The 20736-nt window shown below is 39.4% G+C and overlaps 1 protein-coding gene and 1 non-coding gene across 7 annotated transcripts in view; one reads left to right on the top strand and one right to left on the bottom strand.

Moving 5' to 3' along the window:
• Positions 1-9900: 9900 nt before the first annotated feature.
• Positions 9901-10004, bottom strand: LOC132528341 (U6 spliceosomal RNA). The gene has a single exon (XR_009543212.1). It is a non-coding gene; the product is annotated as a U6 spliceosomal RNA (small nuclear RNA).
• A 7155-nt stretch (positions 10005-17159) lies between these two features.
• Positions 17160-20736, top strand: part of CHL1 (cell adhesion molecule L1 like) — a 194788-nt gene continuing 191211 nt past the window's right edge. For 2 of the 6 annotated variants that reach the window (XM_060161334.1, XM_060161333.1), the window contains exon 1: positions 17167-17277. The gene's annotated coding sequence lies outside the window, so the exon portion shown is untranslated. Of the gene's footprint in view, positions 17278-20736 lie in introns of all 6 variants that reach the window. The other 4 variants (XM_060161338.1, XM_060161335.1, XM_060161339.1 and 1 more) reach the window with 3 other exon arrangements.

The raw sequence follows: 20736 nt of genomic DNA, 5'->3' as shown, positions 1-20736 counted from the left end.
AGAGCAGACAGACTTAGATTCAAGTGTGTGCGCTGCCACTTTTACCTGTGTAAACTTCAGGAAGATATTCAACTCTCTAAGATTCATTTTTTTCTCTGTGAAATGGGGGAAAGAATTACAGATATTGAAGATGAAAGGGAAGATTAATGAGGTAATATATGTCAAGCATTTTGCACAGTACCTAATGTAATAATTATTACAGTAATGATAAGACAAAATGGAGTTCCACTAGTGTAAGTGAAACTGAAGATGTGATGGAAGTTCAGAAGGGAATTTCTGTGGAATAACTTTGGAGATCAGAAGCATTCTGTTGGAGAGTTTAAAAATACATTCAGTTAAGGTAGATCAAGATAACAGCACAGGTTTTCCAGGAGCAAGGATTAGAGAAATTAAATGCCGAGTGTTAAGAAAACCAGGTTAGATTTGGGGGAATAAATGTCAAATTTGAATGAAAGCAGGTATTAGGATAGAAGGCTAGAAACATAATCTTCTATGAATGATAGGTCTAAAAGTATGATCTTTATTTCATAGGGTAGTTGAAAACCTTTGTTGAATTTTGAGCAGATAGTGGGATGGTATGAAGATGCAGGGAAGTAGATACAGAAGGACAGTTTACTGAAGTTCAGGCTAAAAGAAATGAGGTTATGGACTCAGTGGCAGTAGAAATGAGGATGAAGGGACAGAAATGAAAGATAATTCTGGAATAAACTTAATCAGACTTGACAAATATATGAGGTGACGCAGGGGAAAGGAACAAGGGTCAAGTAATGAATGATTCTTGGTGCCTCTTATAGGCTGAATTGTGTCCCCTCCAAAATTTATATGTTGAAGCTTTAAACCTCAGTATCTCAGAATATGATTATATTTAGAGATAGAGCATTTAAGGAAGTCATTAAATTAATATGAGGCCCTCAGAATGGGCCCTCATCCAATCTGACTAGTGTCCTTATAAGAAGAGGAAAGTCAGACACACAGAGACCAGGGATGTGTACATGCAGAAGAAAGATCAGGTGTGGAGACAGTGAGAAGACAGCCATCTGCAAGCCAAGGAGAGAGGCCTCAGAAGAAACCAAACTTAACAACACCTTGATATTGGCATCTGGCCTCCAGAACTGTGAGACAATAAATTTCTGTTGTTTAAGCAACTCAATCTGTGATATTTTTTTATGGCAACCCTAGCAAACTAACACAGTGTGATTCACAGAAATAGAGAATATAGAAACAACATTTTTAGATAGATGCAGATAATTAGTATTAACAGGGGCATGTTACCATAACTCAGGCTTTGTAAAATAAGATCATTAATAACTGTTTTCTAATGATCTTATGGTTATATTATAAAGATTAAAAACATAATACTATCATTTTATTTGGTGGAAAACTTATATCTTATGGGCCTTATTAGAGCAATTAATGCTTGCTGATATAACGAAATTTTTGTCCCTTCTCCAAAATCCTAGTGGCTTCACAGAATCTGTTCCTTGTTCATATAAATTCACTGTAAGTGTTCCAGGTTAGGTGTCTCTTCTCTAAAAGTTAATGCAGAGAGCCCAGGTTCTTTCTCTCTTGAAACACAGCTGTTTTCCCCTTTGCTTTCATCCCCAAAGGTGGAAAGAGAGCAAACTTGAAAGATTGTTTTATGACCATCCTTGGAAGGGGCACATATTTCTCCATCCCATATTCCATTGGCCAGAACTCAGTCACATGATTCCACCCAGCTGCAAGGGATCCTGAGAAAACTAGCTCAACTGCATGCCCAGGAACAAAAGGAGAATAGAGTATTGATTGACACTTGTAGTCTCTGCCTCGTGGCCTACCAAACTTCTATTTTGCAGAGTTGTGTATAATGGAAAAGGAGAAAAAGGAGTAGTTAAGTTGTTATAGTATATATGCCTATCTGGATAACTTAGAAGACCATCTGGATTTGGGGATTTACTCTTAACACTGTAAACATTTGCTGGCAATCCCAAAGGTCCAGGACAGGGGTTGAGAACATTTCTGTCAAGGGCCAGATACAAAGATTTTAGGTTTTCAGTGCCATATGGTCTCTGTTGAAATAACTCAACGGTCATTGTAGCACAAAATCGTGCATAGGCAATAGGTAAACAAATGAGCATGAATATGCATCAATAAAACTTTATTTACGAAACAGGTTGCAGGACAGATTTGGCCTACAGGCCTTGGTTTGGCGACCCTTCAGCCAGCAGATTGGGTAATCTGTTATTTTGCAAGAATTTCAGTCTCATGCCCAGATAATTTTGCATAGACAGTGAGCATAGGGGACTGCCCAGCAGTAACATCAAAATATGGCTTTGCTATGCTGGAATTTACCTGGTCAGACCACAGGGAGTATCACTTGTAGCAGGAGAGAACAAAGTTACTTTGTGAAAACTGTCCTTGGAATCAAAGGTAACTACTTGATCTGGTTATGAAAGAAAAGAGAAGTGACAAGGGGAAGACAGTGGTGGAACACAGCTAGATGTTATAGTGAATTCCTCTTAACTTTGATTTGTCTTAGAGGAAGGATTGGTTTTTCTTGCCTGTAGACATAACTTTTCTTTTTTTTTGTTTTTGATGTTGGGGGTAGGAGTATATTAATTAATTTATTTATTTTTGCTGTGTTGCGTCTTCGTTTCTGTGCGAGGGCTTTATCTAGTTGTGGCAAGCGGGGGCCACTCTTCATCGCAGTGCATGGGCCTCTCACTATCACGGCCTCTCCAGTTGCAGAGCACAAGTTTCAGACGCGCAGGCTCAGTAGTTGTGGCTCACGGGCCTAGTTGCTCCGCAGCATGTGGGATCCTCCCAGACCAGGGCTCAAGCCCGTGTCCCCTGCATTAGCAGGCAGATTCTCAACCACTGTGCCACCAGGGAAGCCCGAGATAACTTTTCTTGATTTCACTATTTCTTAAATCCTGAGGAATCTCATACTCACCCTTATTTTTATCAATCATCTCCACTTTATCCTTCTATACCAGTCTATCTCCTTTATATCATAAGTGCCTTCTTGAGATATTGCTATCTCTTCTAATTAGATCTGCCAAATGATGCAATAAAGCATGTATGAATCACACAGATCCAAGTTCGAGTCCCTGATCTTTCACTCTCTAGCCCTGGGGTTCAGCACTTCACCCTCAGTCCCAGTTTCTTCATTCTTAAAGTTGGCATAATCATAGTATCAAACTCAGAGCTTTGTTTTTGTGTAGATTAAATGTTAGTCTATATAGACCACTGAGTTCAGTTTTTGGTACCTAGTAATCCCTTGTAAACAGTTTATTAATTTTTTTTTCAATAACCCGATTTTTAATGAAATAAGATTTCTAGAACCATAAGTCTACCAATGTTTCAGCAAAGTCAACAGTTACTTTATTTTTTTTTTGCCTCCAAACACTTTATTCATTTGATATTGTTAAATACCATTTCCTTGACATATTTTTCTGCTGTAATGTTCATGGCATTGTACTTTTTAGTATTTCTCTTACTTTTTTTATACTTTATTCTTCATGTGCTTTGGTGGCTTTCTTTCTCTGCCTCCTAAAATGTGATGGTGGATGTGGTTTATTCCTGTACTCCTTCCGCACGCGCCCCCCCACCCCCCCACCCCCCCCCGCAGCTCAGACTCTCGACAACCCTTACAGAGCAGCAACTCTCAACAACCCCCAAAACAAAACAAAATCCTTAGGTTCATTACTTCAAAATCTCTCATTTGCAACTTTACGATTAGCTGATATTTCCCTGAGTATCTTATTCATATCAAAGCATGTCCCAAACCGAACTGAATATGTGGTCTGAAACTTGATTCATCTTTCTAACTTGCCACCATTGCTTCAATTTCCCAGTCTTACAATGTTTAAGTCATGTTCTACTCTCCTACTTCTTCTCCTCTCATATTCATTCGGTTCTCAAATCCTGTCCTTCGTGCCAAATATCCTATCTTCACCATCTGTTTAAAAGAACATCAGGCCTCATCCCTGAATTAATTCCTGCCCTTAGTATCTCTCCATTTGTCCTTCCATCCATCCATCTATCCATCCATGCACCGATTCAACAATCATTAAGGCCTTATTATGGGCCAAATAGTCTGCAGGCTTCACTGTGAGTGATACATGAAATATCAAACAACTCCTAGCTTTTCAAAAAGTACCTTCTCTTGGGGAACACTAGATATTGATCACATCTCTATACTATGGACTCAAACTGTCTTATGATAAAGTCGTGGCTCCATCACTTTCTCTGACCTTAGACAATTTGCTTAACCTCACCATGACTCATTTTCTCATGTGGAAAATGTGGATAATCATCATACATCCTTGAGAGATGTTTTGTGAGTACAAATTAGGAGGTGGCACATCTAAACCTTAGCTCTGTGGCAAACCTATAATAAACCCTCAATAAGTGTTAGCCCTTATTATTGTCATTATTATTATTAATGAAAAATGAAAGGATAATTGCGACAATAAGGCCACACATGTTAAGAGCCAAGATGGGTCATCTAGAGTTATGGTGATTCAAGGTCATGGGTGAGCTACGGTCTTTGTGGAATCAGTTTATTTAACATCCCAGCACAAACATAGGCTGTGTGCTTGTGAGTGGTGCTGGTAGGATTGAGTATGATTGGTGTTGGCCTCTAGTAATAACCCAGGACGTGAGGACTTCCTCCTATTCATGATGGGGAGACAGTTTAGATTTTTGAGTATGGGAAAAATTTGATGGAATCAATGTTTTAAAATAACTTAAAATCTTACAATGATCCCCTATTCCTGTATGCCTGACCCTTATAAAGGCCAATTTTATAATTTATCCCCATTTATATATTGCATTGTCCCAAGTGGAGTAAGAATGAACTATGCATTATTTCAGAGTTTTTATTTTTGGTACATAATAAGTATTCAGCAAATACTTGATTATTTACTGAAATATAACTTCTTTGATTGAAGCAAATGATTTAGGAATTCTCAGATCACTTTATTTTATGAAGATATATTCATGTTGTCACTTTGTTCCATGGTTACATTCAGTCCTATCAAATCAAGGATAATTTATGGTTAAAAATGCATGTGGTGCTTTGTTGCAAGACAAAAAGTCTGTAGATACACCAGCCAAGTCATCTCCACTGATGTAAAATTAGAGAACAAAATCAACTGATTATAATTCTGAGATACACTCTTCAGAATGATTAAGAACTTGATTATTCTACAGAATTTTGCTTATATATGAACATCACCCCTGTTTTCCCCATCGGGAGAAAAAAATCAACTTAGATGGAAACATTTTATTTGGCTCTACTTTGCTGGTTTTGCTGTTTTGATCAAATACTGTGACTGTAAAGACCAAGGAGCTATTTTAAATAGTTTACCTCTCAGAATAAAATATATTTGTTTTTAAACTTGGCCAGCTACTATGCCAAGCCAGTATTTACCAAGGGCCTTAATGAAATGGCCATTTGGACCAATTGGACTATAACCACGTTGATGCATGGAGGGAAGACAAATCAGCCTTAAGGGAATGCATTTCACCTGGCCTGAGTTGTGTGTACCTCTAATAGGAAAGAGCCCTTTGTTTTTGGAGCCTTGGTGTTGGCCTGGCAGAGTGGTGAAGATGCTGCCTGTGCTTTCTAGCTCATAGCAGGATGCTCCACTTCTATTCACTTCCTGAGTATCCTGTAAGCAGCACTGTTATCAGAGCTACATTTCAGATGAAAGGAATCCCTATTATGGCAGATACTGAACATCTCCACAGGATACCACTTGGTAAGGATTAGGCTGTTATGAAGGCAGTGAATCTCTCCAACTTTAGATACAAGAAAGACCTATTGCTTCCATAAGGTATTCAAGGTGGTCTTTAAAACATACTAAAGTTCCATTTATTCCAAATATTAGAAAATTAACTATTCTGGTTCAAGGAGAGGTTTCCATGTTACATGTTTCCCATATGCAGATTATGTATATATGTGTTAGATAATGATTCAGGTAGCATTACAGACTCTTTCTTTCTCCTAAGATAATTTATATGAACAATGGTATCACTATACAATTTAACTGTATTCTTCACTTGGAGGGCCTCTGAAATGCTCGCAAAGTCTAAGGTTCACAAAGGCATCTGGTTGTCAATTACATGCCTATGCCTATTTTCCAATTCCCTTTTAAAATCTGAATGATCCTTTGAAGTTCAGTTTACCGCTTTGACCCTAGAATACCACATATTTTATTGATAGGGTTATTTATTTCTCAAAGAATGTGAAATAAAGGTATAAAAATGTGTTTTCTAGATGAAGCATTTTTAGTATGCATTATGCGATTTATGTTTTTCCCTTTCTGTCTCTCTCCATTACTCCTGCTTACTTAGGGAAGCAATGTTTGCTCGTGTTTCAGGCTTGTTATTTTTCTGACTTTATTATGCACTTTTCTGAGTTTAATGTGCACCATAGATGCCCCGTTTAATGACACTTTCTGTACCCTTTTACAGAATTTCAATCTCTGGGGAATCAAGAGCACAGACAAAGTCATCCATCTTCAACAAGTATAGAAGATTACACCTACTGATGGAAGTAAGTACAAAATTGGTGATGCTCTCCACAACCAGAATTACACTTAACTACCAATTCCCAAGGAGGCTAATTCATTTGCCAAAGGATATGAACAAAACCACAGTCACCATTTCAGAGACCACATTTTATTTTCCCTCTTTGAGATAATTCCAACAAGGACCTGTTTCACCTTACATTTTAGATCACATGATGGTGAGAAAATTCTATAACTTAAAGGATAGGAGTTTATTATGGTAAGTATAAAATAGAACAAAACAGTTGGGTTTCTACAACATTTTACGGGAAACCTCTTCTGACCTTCTATAAACAATTCCTTTGGTAAAGTCCCCACTTTATGTTGGTTTGCTCTGTCATCCGTGTAGAGTTATGGCTTGAATAAATTCTTGTTGAGGCTTGCAGGTTGGCATGGGACTGTCTTTCTATTCTAGATCTTATAATGGATGTGTGTAATTCGTCAAGTGTGGAACATATGCCTTGCTTTATTCACAAACTTTCACAGAAGTTAATTGCCAGCTATCACCTTCAAAATCTGGCAACAGTCTTTGATATTTAAATCATTTGAGTAAGAATTAGTCAGTAAGCCTTTGCAATTTGTCCCTAGTAAATATGTTAGCTTACTTTCAAAATGAAAATATTTCAATAGCATTTTAAATTTTTCAAAAGGTTACTATTATGCTTCATTAGATATCTTGGTGAGCATTTTTTTTTTTTTTTCGCTGTGTTGGGTCTTCGTTGCTGTGCGTGGGCTTTCTCTAGTTGCGGCGAGCAGGGGCTACACCTCTTTGAGCTGCACCGCCTTATTGTGGTGGTATATCATGTTGCAGAACAGAGCACGGACTCTAGGCACGCAGGCTTCAGTAGTTGTGGCTTGCGGGCTCTAGAGCAAAGGCTCAGTAGTTGTGGCACACGGGCTTAGTTGCTCTGCAGCATGTGGGATCTTCCCGGACCAGGGCTCGAATCCGTGTCCCCTGCATTGGCAGGCGGATTCTTAATCACTGTGCCACGAGGGAAGTCCCTTGGTGAGCATTTTATCTTTTCACTATATCTGAATTTTGGAGTGAGTGTGTGAATTAAAGACATGATTAGGCTGCCAGATAATATCAGTTTATAAAAACGTTATTTGCAATTTATTTCAGTAGCGTTTAGTGGAAAATTGTGTTTTCTGTATGTACATTAGATTTGTCATATTTTTATGTGTGTTAAAAACATGGTATCCTCCAAATACTTATTTTATAAAGAAAAATTTTTAGGAATATAAAACAAACTTACATTTATTTATTCCATCTTGTCCTCTTTTTTAACTGGACTCTTAATACTTACCAGTGCCTTGAAAACTCACAAAAATTGCATTATACATTATGCTTTCATAATTTCTGATTATTAGATAATTATGAAAAATAAAAAAGATCTTTCTTCTGCTCATGATAACCAATTGTTGCATGATATGATATTGGTTGAAATACCGTAAGATAAATACTTTTTTGGTTCATAATAATTGTATCTGGTCCTGCAATAAACATCAGTCTAATTTTGAGAAACAGAAACAAGTTTCCCCCAAATGTATTTTTCATTGGAAGAAGCAAAGAAAACATGTTTGGTATACAAGAATTGTTGTTAATTACCTTGTGTGTAAGATATTTATCAAGTTATCAGCCCTTTGAGCGTGCATAATAAAAAAAACACACTATACTGGGCAAAGAGTTGTTTTGTACTTCCTCTTAAGCAATTCATTAAAATTTAGATAAATTTTAAGCTCTTTTGTTTTAAAGTGGACTAGCTATATATCTTCCACTTTGTTTTCAAATGCAAATGGTTAAGTGTTTTGCATTCTAATCAGTAAACAGCCCTGTGACTAAATCATAATTTAATGATCTCTTCCTAGAGAGATAATGATGCAAAATTTAGATCTGAAAAGAGGATTCTCATTTTTATCTAATTGGGCTGATCTTTCTGTAAAATCTCTGCAGGCTTTGCAGTTGTGCTAATAATAAAACCCTGGATGAAATCTACATTATGAAAGATGCTATATTTTTGTTCAGGAATATAAATTATTGAAACATATCTTTATATATGAAATGGTATTTTTTTGTATGTGTAATAATGTGCATTTTCTCTTGAGTTGGGAGAATTGTCTCAGTTTTATTGGAAGTAAGAGCTAGGGCTTTTTGTTTAAACAGTCACGTATACTTTAAATAAATTGGAAGAAAAAATAGGCTTTAATATTTACCCACATATTTCCATTTCCAGGGTCTTTATTTCCTTCTAAAGATCTTAGTTTCGTCTGGTATCATTTCCCTTCAGCCTTAAAAACTACTTTTAACATTTCTTGTAGTGCAGCTCTGACGGTGATAACCCTCTTTAGTTTTCTTTGATCTGGAACTATCTTTATCTTGCCTTCATACTTGAAGAATACTTTCACTGGATCTAGACTTCTAGAGTTGTTTTTTTTTTTTTTTTCTTTTAGCACTTTAAGCTTGCTATTCATGTGTATGTTATGTGTTGCTTTTCTCTCTGTCTTCTTTCAAGGTTTTCTTTTACTCTTTGTTTTTTAGCAGCTTAATTACTATGCTCCTAGGTGGGGTTTTCTTTGTATTTATTCTGCTATAGCATTGCTGAATTCCTTGAATCTATACATTTCTGACTTGCATCACTTTCGGTAAATCTTTGCCATTATTTCTTCAAATATATTTTATGCCCCATCTTTCTCTCTTCTTTTGGGACTCCAATTATACACATATTAAGTATTTTGAAGCTGCATTCGTTTTTCTCCCTCCAATCTTGTCTCTCTCTTTGAGGTTGGAAAATTTCTGTTGATCTAGCTGACAGACTGGGTCCTGCCCTCTGGTTAAAAGCTATAAAATAGGAAACTCATCCAGTGCTGTTTCCTTCTTCTGCTACCCTTTCCAGCATCTGCCTGTTTGGGAAAACCTTCCAGCGCTTTCAGTTATTACGTTTATATTCTATCCATTCTTTACAGTTTTTTTGTTTGCTTGCTTGTTTTTATTTTATTTTTAAGTTTTTATTATGGAAAATTCAAACATAAGCAAAAGAGAGAAGAGTTTGAGGACCCCCTCCACCATGACCTGTCACCCAGCTTCCAACAGTTAACTCATAGACAATCTTGTTTCAACAATAATGCTACTACTCACCCCTCATCCCAGATTATTTTGAATGACTCCCAACATCATATTATTTTGTTTTAAATATATCAGCATGTATCTCTAGATAGGGATTAAAAAAAACCCCCACAATATCATTATCACAACCACAAAATTAACAATAATTCCTTAATATTACCAAATATCTAATGAGTATTCAAACCCCCCAGTTCTACATATATATAATTTTTTAAACAGAAAGATATGGAACGCTTCACAAATTTGCATGTCATCCTTGCGCAGGGGCCGTGCTAATCTCTGTATCGTTCCAATTTTAGTGTATGTGCTGCCGAAGCGAGCACTCTTTACAGTTTTTATCTACAGGGGGGTTGGTCCTGAAAGGAACCATAACTAGAATTCCACAACTTTACACTGGAAAGAATTTCTTACATTACCAATCTTTAAAAATATAATTTTAGACTGTTTAATCATCATAAGGTTGCAGAATAATTCATTAGGTTGAACAGTGTGAAATCACCATGTTTGCAGGACTGACATAGGAACAATTTCATATAATTCAACCTGGTAATTATGTTCTCATGTATTTATAATTAATTTTATCATTGAGTATTTATGGGCATATTGAGTTACCTGTATTTCAGGTTATTTACGTTGTATAGAGCCGTAGAAGTGGGAATCCTGGGTCCAAATTTATGGACATCCTTAAACTTATTGAGTATAATTGCTAATTTTATTATTTAATTTTAAAACAATAATACGTAATGTAATTATTTTTTCCTAAAATGGTTGCATGAATTAATGGTGTCTAAAATGGTGTCTGTCCTAAAATTGGGTAATGCAATTATATTCGGGCTTTGCTTTTTTGTTTTGTTTTGTTTATTTTCATTAGCCAAAATATTATCAAGTTATTTACTTTGATTTATGTGCTATGGTTGTTCGTTATTATCTACATTGCATATATTCATGGTACTTGTCAATTCATGTATGTCTTCTTTGGATACTGTATCAGAATATTTTAGGGACCCTGGAATATTCCAGACTTGCATCATCAAATTTCTTCCTTTACTTATATTTGAGGATATTAAAAGCTGCTTAATTTTAGGAAACTTTTATGCTGGCTTCTTTATACAAGATAGGAAAAAGTTTAACCATGTTTCCCATTTGTATTAGTGCGATGGACTGAGCAATAGGAAAAAGAATATAAGCCAATAAATTTTGCTTGTTTGGAGGAAACACTATATATCGGCAAATATAAGGGTTATGTAACACTCGTGCCTGTAGTTCTGTGTCCTTAAATGTTTTAGCATAAGCTGGCAAAAAACTACCTGAGTGAGAAACACAAAAGATACAGCGGAAGATAGAAGAACCAATGCCTATATGATAAGGCAAATCTTTTGTGTCAATACAAACAGGGGATTCAGAATCCTTGCTGTGAGCTTATTGTACTGTGGCATAGGGTTTGGAATGCCTTACTGAGTTTGTCTGTTTATCATATTTCTGAAAAACAACATGAAAAAATCGATTGATAAGTCTCTTTTAACCCCTGAAAGAAAATAAATCCAGTGCAATGACTAAATAATTGAGTTATGGTTTCTGTTAACACAATATAACATACTAGCAATTTGTGCTTTAAATGCATCTCTGCTAATTAATTTGTTTATTTTGCAGGAAAAAAGTCAAATGAAAGCATGAATTATGTCCACTTAACACTACAGGGAGAGGACTAATTGGTCCATGGCTCATTTTTAAAGAGCTAAAAATGTGCCCCCAGAGAATGTACTATTATGTCATAATTTTTTACAAAAGTAAAGTCCACATACATCTAGATTTATGCGAAACTTTAAGAATGACTTAAAACAAGGATGACAAATACCTGTGGCACATGAGAATCATTTCTTGTGTAATATCAACGACAGGCATCATTAGTAAATCACTTTGTCCTTTCCTGCTGAACTCAGATATAGGGTGGAATCCTTTGGACAGAGTATTTCAGGGGGTCATTGCCAATCAGATCGGTGATCTCATGAAAGGAAAACACTTTGCCATGCACATCCCTTTTACGAAACAACTTATCCCAAGAGAATAATCTTACTTGGGCATTTATAGTGAATAAAAATGATTTCGATCACAAGAAACAGGAAACCAATACAAACTATTTTATGTAAAATATTTTTCCGCTCACCTAGCTACAGAGTCAAGATGTATTCCAGTTTCAGCTTTTAATAAACAATGAACTTTCAGCTTATTTGAAGATCTAAGTCTTCAAATAAGAATGTCAAGTAACTGTCTCTCTCCTTTTCTTTTCCCTGCGGTGCCTTCATTGTCAGGCGTGCTCTCAGTGTTGATAAAAAACAGCCTCACTTACCTCATGCCTGCTGAGCAATCCTGTTTTTATCCCCATTGCTCAGAGTGAGTCCAAGGTAGGTCTCTCATTGGCTCCTTTTGAATCTGCCTTTCATTGCTCTGATCAGAGGGATAGAAAATATTGGTTGTTCATGCCTGTGTCACCTGGACCAGAGGTAGATAAGAAGCATTGCACTTAGCCTTAACTCAGCCATATAAACACAGGGGGTTGAGCTCTAAAGCTGGTTGAGGTCTATGAATGCAGATAAATGCCAGGCAAACAAAAAAATAGCACTGTCCACTGCAGCTTCCATTATTATTTTCCTTTACTATTCTGAAATCATTCTGATGACAGAGATCACAATTGTATTAGTTAGGGAAAAGGTTAAACGGTTATAATAAAGAGACCCCAAAGACATTGGCTCAAAGAAGAGATAAAGTCATTTCCTGGTAAGAAGTGGGCTCCAATCCATGGAGTCATCCAGCGACTCAGGCTAAGGGGTGTTTTTTTGTCTTCTTCAACATAAAACTTTTACCACTGCAGGCTAGCTAGAAGGTAAAAGGGCTGTGAAGCTAGATTATTTTTAAGTAGATGACCTGGAAGTTGCCAATTACATTTCTCCTCATGTTGCTTTAGTGAGAACTTAGTCTTGGGTTCAAACTTGGTCACGAGGGAAACTGGGAAATGTAGTCTTTTGGTAGGTGGCCATGTGCCCAGGAAGAAAAAAAAACAGAAGGAACAGATTTGGGGGTGAGGCAGGAGAAGGGAGGAGAGCAAACAACATCCTGCCACAAGGTCCTTTTTTTTTTTTTTTAAATTTTATTTATTTTTGGCCGCATTGGGTCTTTGTTGCTGCGCACAGGCTTTCTCTAGTTGCAGCGAGCGGGGGCTACTCTTCGTTGCAGTGCGCGGGCTTCTCATTGCAGTGGCTTCTCTTATCACCGAGCACGGGCTCTAGAGTGTAAGCTCAGTAGTTGTGGCATGTGGGCTCGGTAGTTGTGGCTCGCGGGCTCGGTAGTTGTGGCTCACGGGCTGCAGAGCACAGGCTCAGTAGTTGTGGAGCACGGGGTTAGTTGCCCTGTGGCATGTGGGATCCTTCTGGACCAGGGCTCAAACCCATGTCCCCTGCACTGGCAGGCGGATTCTTAACCACTGTGCCACCAGGGAAGTCCCCTGCCACAAGGTCTTATATTAAGGAGAGCCACCGGTTCTCTCCTTTTTCTCTAACATGTTTACTTCATGTTGACAGTGGTAAAACCTATTGTCCAAAATCAACTGGACAAAATAGACAGGGAAAAAGGATAAACTAAGTCCTTTACTTCGACTAAACTATTTGTCTCTGTAAATGTCAGAGACAAATACCCTTATTCTTGTGGTATCACTCACCATCTGACTATTCAGCCTACGTTTATTTGCTGTAGCAGAATTGGAATAAATAAAATTATCTTCCAAGATGGCAGTGGCTTGTCATATTCTAAAATGACACAAGATTAAAAACTAGGAGATCTTTCAATTTTTTCTAGGCCACTAACTGGTTGTACAACCTTGAGAAAATTTCTGAACCTTACCCATCTCAGGTATCAATATAAAAAGAAGTTGTAGGAGAATATTTTATCTGAGGTCCCTATCAGATTGAAAAGATTTTATATTATGTTGGAAGTAGAGAGGTTTAGATGAAAATTCCCACCCTCCCAAAATACCAGTGTTTTCCCGCAATAAATGTGAATTCATTCTATAACACAGTTCACAGGTCTTTGAGACAAAATTTGATTGACTAGGACTTTAGAGCAATCACCAATAGGAAAGTGAGCTGGCCATAATTGTCAGTTGGGCGTTTCTGGTTGGAGGATAGGAAATCTTTCTGATCTCCACAAGAAATCAACAAATGCCCTGAAGCCTGAGATTTGGAAAAATACAAGCAATGTCTTAGCTATGTAAGTATAATGTTATTAATGACCATAACATTAGCTAGCCCTTTTAGAATCCAGTTAAAGTATCTGGTTCCATGACCTCCTAAGGGTGAATCACACATATTAATGATCCACAGAATGAAATACAAGATTTTATCTTTTTATTTGTTCCAGAATTATTGCCCTTTGATTTTTAACACATGTCGTTTGTTCTCACATTAAAGGACAGGTTAAAGGAGTATCGACTCTGTCATTTTAAGTCCTCAGAGTTAATACGGTCTTCTTTAGCTTGATTAATATCTAAGCCGAAGGTGGCTGCTTTGTACTTCCAAGGTTGCCTTTGAGGGTTTATCCCTCAGTGGAACATCCGGCTTTCCTTTTTTATAGCAGTTGGCCAGAAAACCTCTGTCGATCTGTGACTATTCTGAACTGATAGACTGAAATGCCATTTCCAAAACTACAGCTCTTCTGCTAAACAATTTTTTCTAGGAGTGATGCCATATCCCTAGCTACTGGGCTTTGCCAAAAGGCAGTATTCCTCCAATGGCCCTACTCTGGGAATGATACCAAATGATGGTTCAGGCCGGGGTAAGTAGTAAATTAGCAGTAAAAGCTAAAAAATACCCCAGCTTTTAATACCTTTTCTCTTTTTTCCAGATGACTGGCCTATCTCTCTCACCTTCTGCTTCTATTCATGAAAGAACTCCTTTTCTCCCCTTCATTTGTGATTTAATAGTTGAATTTTTATTTTACGTGGTGTTCCTCCATTGTGAGAGAGCAATTCACACCTTTCAAGGCTAATGCAATCAAATTTTTACGTGACATAAGTATCTAGTCTTTCTGCAGCACCCACGTGCAAAGGCGTGATGCCTGATAGATTAGGATTGTTTGTAGAGTGGGAAATGTGCTGAACAAAGTGTCAGACAGGAGAATGGGAGCCAAGAGAGGGTTTCAAAGCAGCAAGTTTCTTGGGACAGGAAAGCCTAGATTGGTTGCCTGCCCTTAAATATGTATTAAAAATATGAACTTATCCTTGGAGGTAAGAGCTATGAGGTGTTTCTTGGATGTGGAAGTTTAAGTCACTGCCTCCATTTTGTATTCCTTTTAAAAAAAAAACTTCCTTTAGTTGCCTAAAATACTTTCTTGTTCTCAATACTGTTTTCCTTTCTTGGTTAATCATTTGCCTGTCTTCCTCCCTCTCTTCCTTCCTCCCACCGTCTGTCCCTCCCTTTCTTCCCTTTTCCTTACCTATCTTTTTCTTCTTTCTCACTTCTTTCTTAAAATGTAGCTGCCTGGAGTAAAGTTTTTTGTGTATATGCTGACTTAATGGCTGTCCCTGGTAAGCCACGGGTTTACTCTTTGGGTATTTCCTAATTTATATGCAGTGCCAGAGGCTCAGAAGTATGTTATTGTTATTTTCCTTTTAATAAAAACCCATATTTAAGAGCTGACACTTCATCTTCTTGTTTCAGGTATTATACTTTGGTATTCTTTTATATATCTTTGGACAGTTGATTTAAAAAGACGCAACTGGCCTTGCCTGTTGAGTTTTCCACTGTACCCAGCACCTAGGACAATGACTGATAAATAGTAGGTGCTCAATAAACATTTGTTTTTAAAATAATGATCCAGATGTCAAGCAAACTCATCATAGAGAACAGAAGAACAATATGTTTCAGTATTCTGTTGGTTTGGCCAGGATGGAGTTCTGAGTCTTTTGCTCAGCAGATGTTTATCCAGAAGGTGGTAAACTCCCGAGATCAAGTTAGCTTTGTGTCTCCTTGACCTTGGAAATGTTTTCCTACAGACACAGTATTTTCCCTGTTGGAATTTTATTCAATATTCTATCTTTGTTTCTACTTTAGAAGACATGCCACGTGAATAATGAGGCCTCAGGCAAAGAAATTACTCCAGCAGTTCAATTTAAACTCAGGACAAATCCTGCCCTCACTTGCATTTGCAATTTGTGATGCAGTCAGTAAGAGCTATGCCCACACATGAACTGACAGAATTGGGGCTTCAAGGTTAGCAATTATTAAAATTAAAAGTTCATTTATTCCTTTTCAAAATATTTTATTCAGTTGCTTCTGAAGCTGAATCCTGAGTTGCCTTCCCCTTGCTGCTCACTATAGCGGCATCCAGCTCTGAGGGTAGCTCACAGCTCTAAATGTCCTCATTGTTCAATGCACTACATGAGAACAAAACCAGACTGTAAGGTCAATCTCACTGCCTTACTAGAGTAAAAATTAGAAGTCAATGATTCTCTAACCATCAAAGAGAACTTAAATTCAACAGGATTTTTTAAAAAAACGTAGTACTGTGTGAAAATTTTGGAAAATATGATCACAGTGGAGAAAAAAATGAAAGGGGTATATAAACCACTTATACTGCAAGGACTGTAACTTTCCCAGATTAATTTTGGAATCCTAAAATAAAATTTGCTTTTTTTGGTGGAATTGATAAGGCATCAGAAGTGGCCTTTTGCAATGGAAATAAGCACGCAGGGCTTTCTTCTACTTTATAATAGTGAATTAATACAGAATAAATAGGAAAAAAATGTTAGGGAACAATATGGTAAAATTATAGACCGTAAGTGTTAGAACAATGTTTTTAAAATGGTAACAGAAGAAGGTGCGTAAATTTATGTATACAATAATTTGGCAGTTTATGGAAGTAGCATCATTTGTAAATTAAATAGCACGCCCCATCACGCCTCTAAATGAGGAAGGAAAGCAAAAAGAATTATTTTTAATAGGTCCATGGCATCACACCCCTTCAACACGCAGCACTGAGAGAAAACCAGACCGGCGACCCGTGTCTGGAATATGTACTGACTGGAACTCTCGGGAGGAGGAGGAGTTTCTTTAAAATTTCTTTTTTCCAGACAAAAGGGGCAGCGATCTTTTGACCTCTTTGACCATAGATGTGGAAAATGGCGAACAAGTTTTGGCTTCGTCCCTTGCTTTTCACCATGAAATAAAAGTCTTAAGCCTGTAACTCTCCCTGTCCCACGGGAGTGTGCAAAGGGAAGGAAAATAAGCGGCGTGGGTGAGGGGTAGCGGAGCAGAACCAGCGGAGAGAGGAGAGGCGCGAACCAGCCTCTACCGGGTGGGCGTGGAGCGGAGCGCAAGCCAGAACAGGTCCGCGTCCTCTCGGCCACTGCCGGCGGTGGGCGGGGCGCAGCGGCATCTCCGCGGGCAGACCCGCGTGCAGATCAGCTGGGAGCGGCCGGCCAGAAACTCCCGTGGATCCGCCGGGAGCTGCTGGACCCCCACGTCCCTCTCTCGTTCCAAGCCAGCCTGAGGGAGAGGTTTTCCCGAGGGAAGGTACTGAACGGATCTGGTGCAGGAAGCGACTCCGGTGTGTCCGGGGTGAGGGTCAGTTTGCGTTTGTTTCGTTAGCCCTGGGGGCTCCCCAAATCTTTGAGCGAGACAGCAGGAGGGTAAGTGGTTTGCTCCTGGGGGGAGGGGGTCAACTCCTTGTGGGTCGGAGATGGTGTGCAATCAGGGCTCCGTTGTTGCACGAAGTAGGGTGGTCCGAGGTCCCTCAGCCTTAAGCCAGTTAGAGACACCCCCTTTCCCAGCCCCGCCCCCTGGAGGCTGAGGCTGGATTCAGACCCCTCCGGTCAGTCGGACGGAGTAAACGGGTCCTCGAATCCTCCGGCTCCCAGTTTCTCCGCCTGGTCACGGGTAGGTTGACCCTCTTGTCTTTCCTCCAACCTCCCTTACCAGCATCTCTTCCTACCCTCTGGAGAGGATTCCAGACCCTCCTGGAGATTCCAGCCCTCTCCCGAGAGGGGGCTGCGAGGTCCAGCTGGGTTTGGGGTCAGTCCTGGCTTCACTCCTCTCTGCCCCTTACCATCTCTTGGGTCGTAAGGCTCAGTTCTCTTCCGCCAACACCCCCGCCCCACTGTCTTGCTCCCACTCTCAGGGGAGGATTCCAGATCCCGCTGGGGTTCGGTACGCGACGCCAGCTGGAAAAGGGAGATCTGTGGACAGCTGGGTTGGGGGGCGAGAAAACTGGGAGGTTTAGGAGCTCCACCTCCCCAGGCCACCGAGGGGGCGAGGGGTCAGGCTGGGGGCGTGTTGCCATGGCTCCCTGGTAGCGAAGCTGAGGGAGCTAGAGATGCCAGTCATGGAAGGTCCCTTCTTCCTCTTTGTGCCTCTCCTCCTTCCTTTTCTTTTTCTTTTTTTTTTTTTTTTTTGAGTGAGACTGTGCGTGGGGAGGGAGCAGGGAGAAAGTGATTAATTTGGAGAGCAGAGACTGGAGCCAGGAGGCTGGGGAACGCTAGCCAGTCCCTTCATTCCCACTCCTTTTGCCCGCTGCGAGCCTCACTTTCTTGTGCAAGGGCAGGACTGAGGAATTCCTGCGACAAGCCAGGGCCCAAGAAGCCTCCGCCGCGCTAGCTCAGGTACCCACGCCCGGAGCCGCGCCCTGGGGCGAGCGCAGGGTGGGTGGTCGGGCTGTCCGCCGAAGGGCGGGCAGGGGAAGGGGTGGGAGGTGAGCGGCTGAAGGCGGGTGTGTAGTGACACAGCAGGGCGGCAAGGCGGGGAGGAAGATCCAGGTCCAGCCCAACTCGAGGGGCGCGGGGTTCCAGCCCCGCCCGCGTGAGCTCCCAAAGAGCCCCCAGAGCTGGCAAGCGGCGCCTGGCACGTGCGCGCGCGATGGCGCGCTCACGGGAACGCCCCAGGTGGGGGGCACATTTGCGCGTGCGCGCGGAGTTGGGCAACTGGTGAGCCACCTGGGCTCGTGCAAGGCAAAGGCTCTCGCCGTGCTCACGTGCGTTCGAATTTCAGGTCCATGGTCTCTGAGATGTGTGCTTTTGGACGAGACATTTATCGACCCCGTCCCCCAGTTTCCCCTTTTGAATAATAGGGATAATATCAGTACCTTCCTTTTAGGGTTTTTGAGCGCCTGGAATGAGAGAATTCCAGTAGACAGTTTAGCTCAGTGTCTGATGCATAATGAACACTAAAAGTTATGGTTGCTGATGCCGTTACTTTTATTATAAGTTAGTCCTCAATTAGATACGGCGTGTTCTCATTACTCTGCATTTTTATTGAAGGCAAAATACTAATTTCTACTTTTGGAGACCATCAATTGACATTAATATTACTGGCCAGTCCTACTCCTACAAAGCGTTGCTTTGGAGCAGATTGGAAGATATAAACTGACCAACTGGATGGAGAGAGAAGCTTAGAAAGCTACTGGGGGAAACTTTTAGTGACAAGAAAAAAACAGTTGCTTTTACCGCTTTGTGTGTAAAAATGTTTCCTCTTTCACCTGCTAATGTTGCAATTGGCTTTGTCTTAATTTCATTCTCTTTATAATGGACCACCCTGTGGCTTTCAAAATTTAACTTGGTTCTCGAGTCTAGTGTATAACATGGCTTTCCATTTTATGGCCTTAAGTGCTGCAGTGGACTCACCTCTAGGAACGGCAGGGCACACAGTGTATAATCATTCCTCACAAGCTCCTGAATACTGTCAGTGAATAAATGGAGACAAATAATTATGTCTGGGCAGGTGTGAGTACTGGCTAAGAAAGTTCATTAAAATCTCTTTCCGAGCATGTTTGTACTCGTCACTGCAGAAGTGCAGGACTGTGATGATTAATCTGTGTTTTCCAGATTGTTCTCTGTTGCATCTCATGGGCCCTTCCCTTTAAAGAAAAGGCTACGGACGTTTATTACTACTCTTGGTTATATAGGTGCTCCAACATATCTGGTGATGAGCAAACTATACACCCCATTGACCTAATTACAGGTCTGACAGGATTTGATATTGCACATAATGTATTTATTACCTTAAAGTTAATTCATCCCATTAAATGAAGTAGTATTAAATTCATTTTTAAATTACTTGCTTATTAAAATATTGGCAAGTTTTGATGACGCTGAAGCAAGTAAAACCAGACAGATGTCACCGTCACAAAGCTCCTTATGATTTTACAAAATAGACCTCACCTAGGAAAATGTTTGCTGGATAGGAGCTTGATTTTTATAGTTAACTTCTGAATTCTTTGAAGATAGCAGGTTGTTTGACCCAAAATTGCTTTTTTGAAATATTTTAGCCTGATTCATTTTTTTTAATGGAGAATTATAAATAAAAGTAATGATTTAAGACTGATTTAAGATTCTACTAGTTTTTATCTCATAAAAGAAAATTAAGTAATAGAGGGTAGCTAATGGCATTAGATTTGAAGAAATGAGTGTCAGGAAGCTCTGTGAATATCAATTCAGATAGCAGAGTATTGAGTCAAGTTTGACTTTTGCACGACAACCAACACCCCCTTCTTCACAGTGAATATGTCATCTTTAAAGGGTGCCTTGAGGAATTAGTGTGACAGCTTGCCTGAAATTCATGTGATCATTTACACATTCTTTCCCAGGAGCATTGGCATTAAATGTTTCATTTATTGGAAATTATTTTGCACTTTGACTTATGACAGCCAGCAGTGCCATAGAGTCTAATACTTTTTAGAAACAAAATTTAGCTTTTCACTATTTTGTATTTTCCCTAAAAATTTAAGCAGTAATGCACATGGAAAGTTTAAGTTAGGCTGAAGACAAAGGGTAAAAATAAAAACCCATTCATCATGACAGATCCAGAAGTGTTGAGTCCTGAATCTGGGGAGCTAATTGACATGCTAAGGTATAATCTAGAGGACCAACTTGTCTCTATACCAAGGCTGTTTTCAGTGATGTACTGTATTATCTGATTCAATCAGTGTTCCTTGTTATTTTTTCAAAACGAGACCGCGAATACTATATTTTCAATTATGAACATTTTGATTACAGCTTCATTCTAACTAACTAAT

The sequence above is a fragment of the Lagenorhynchus albirostris genome, chromosome 10, assembly GCF_949774975.1.
Source record: "Lagenorhynchus albirostris chromosome 10, mLagAlb1.1, whole genome shotgun sequence".
Taxonomy (NCBI): Eukaryota; Metazoa; Chordata; class Mammalia; order Artiodactyla; family Delphinidae; genus Lagenorhynchus; species Lagenorhynchus albirostris.
Note: the sequence above shows the minus strand (reverse complement) of the source record. Positions and strands in the feature narration are given on the sequence as shown.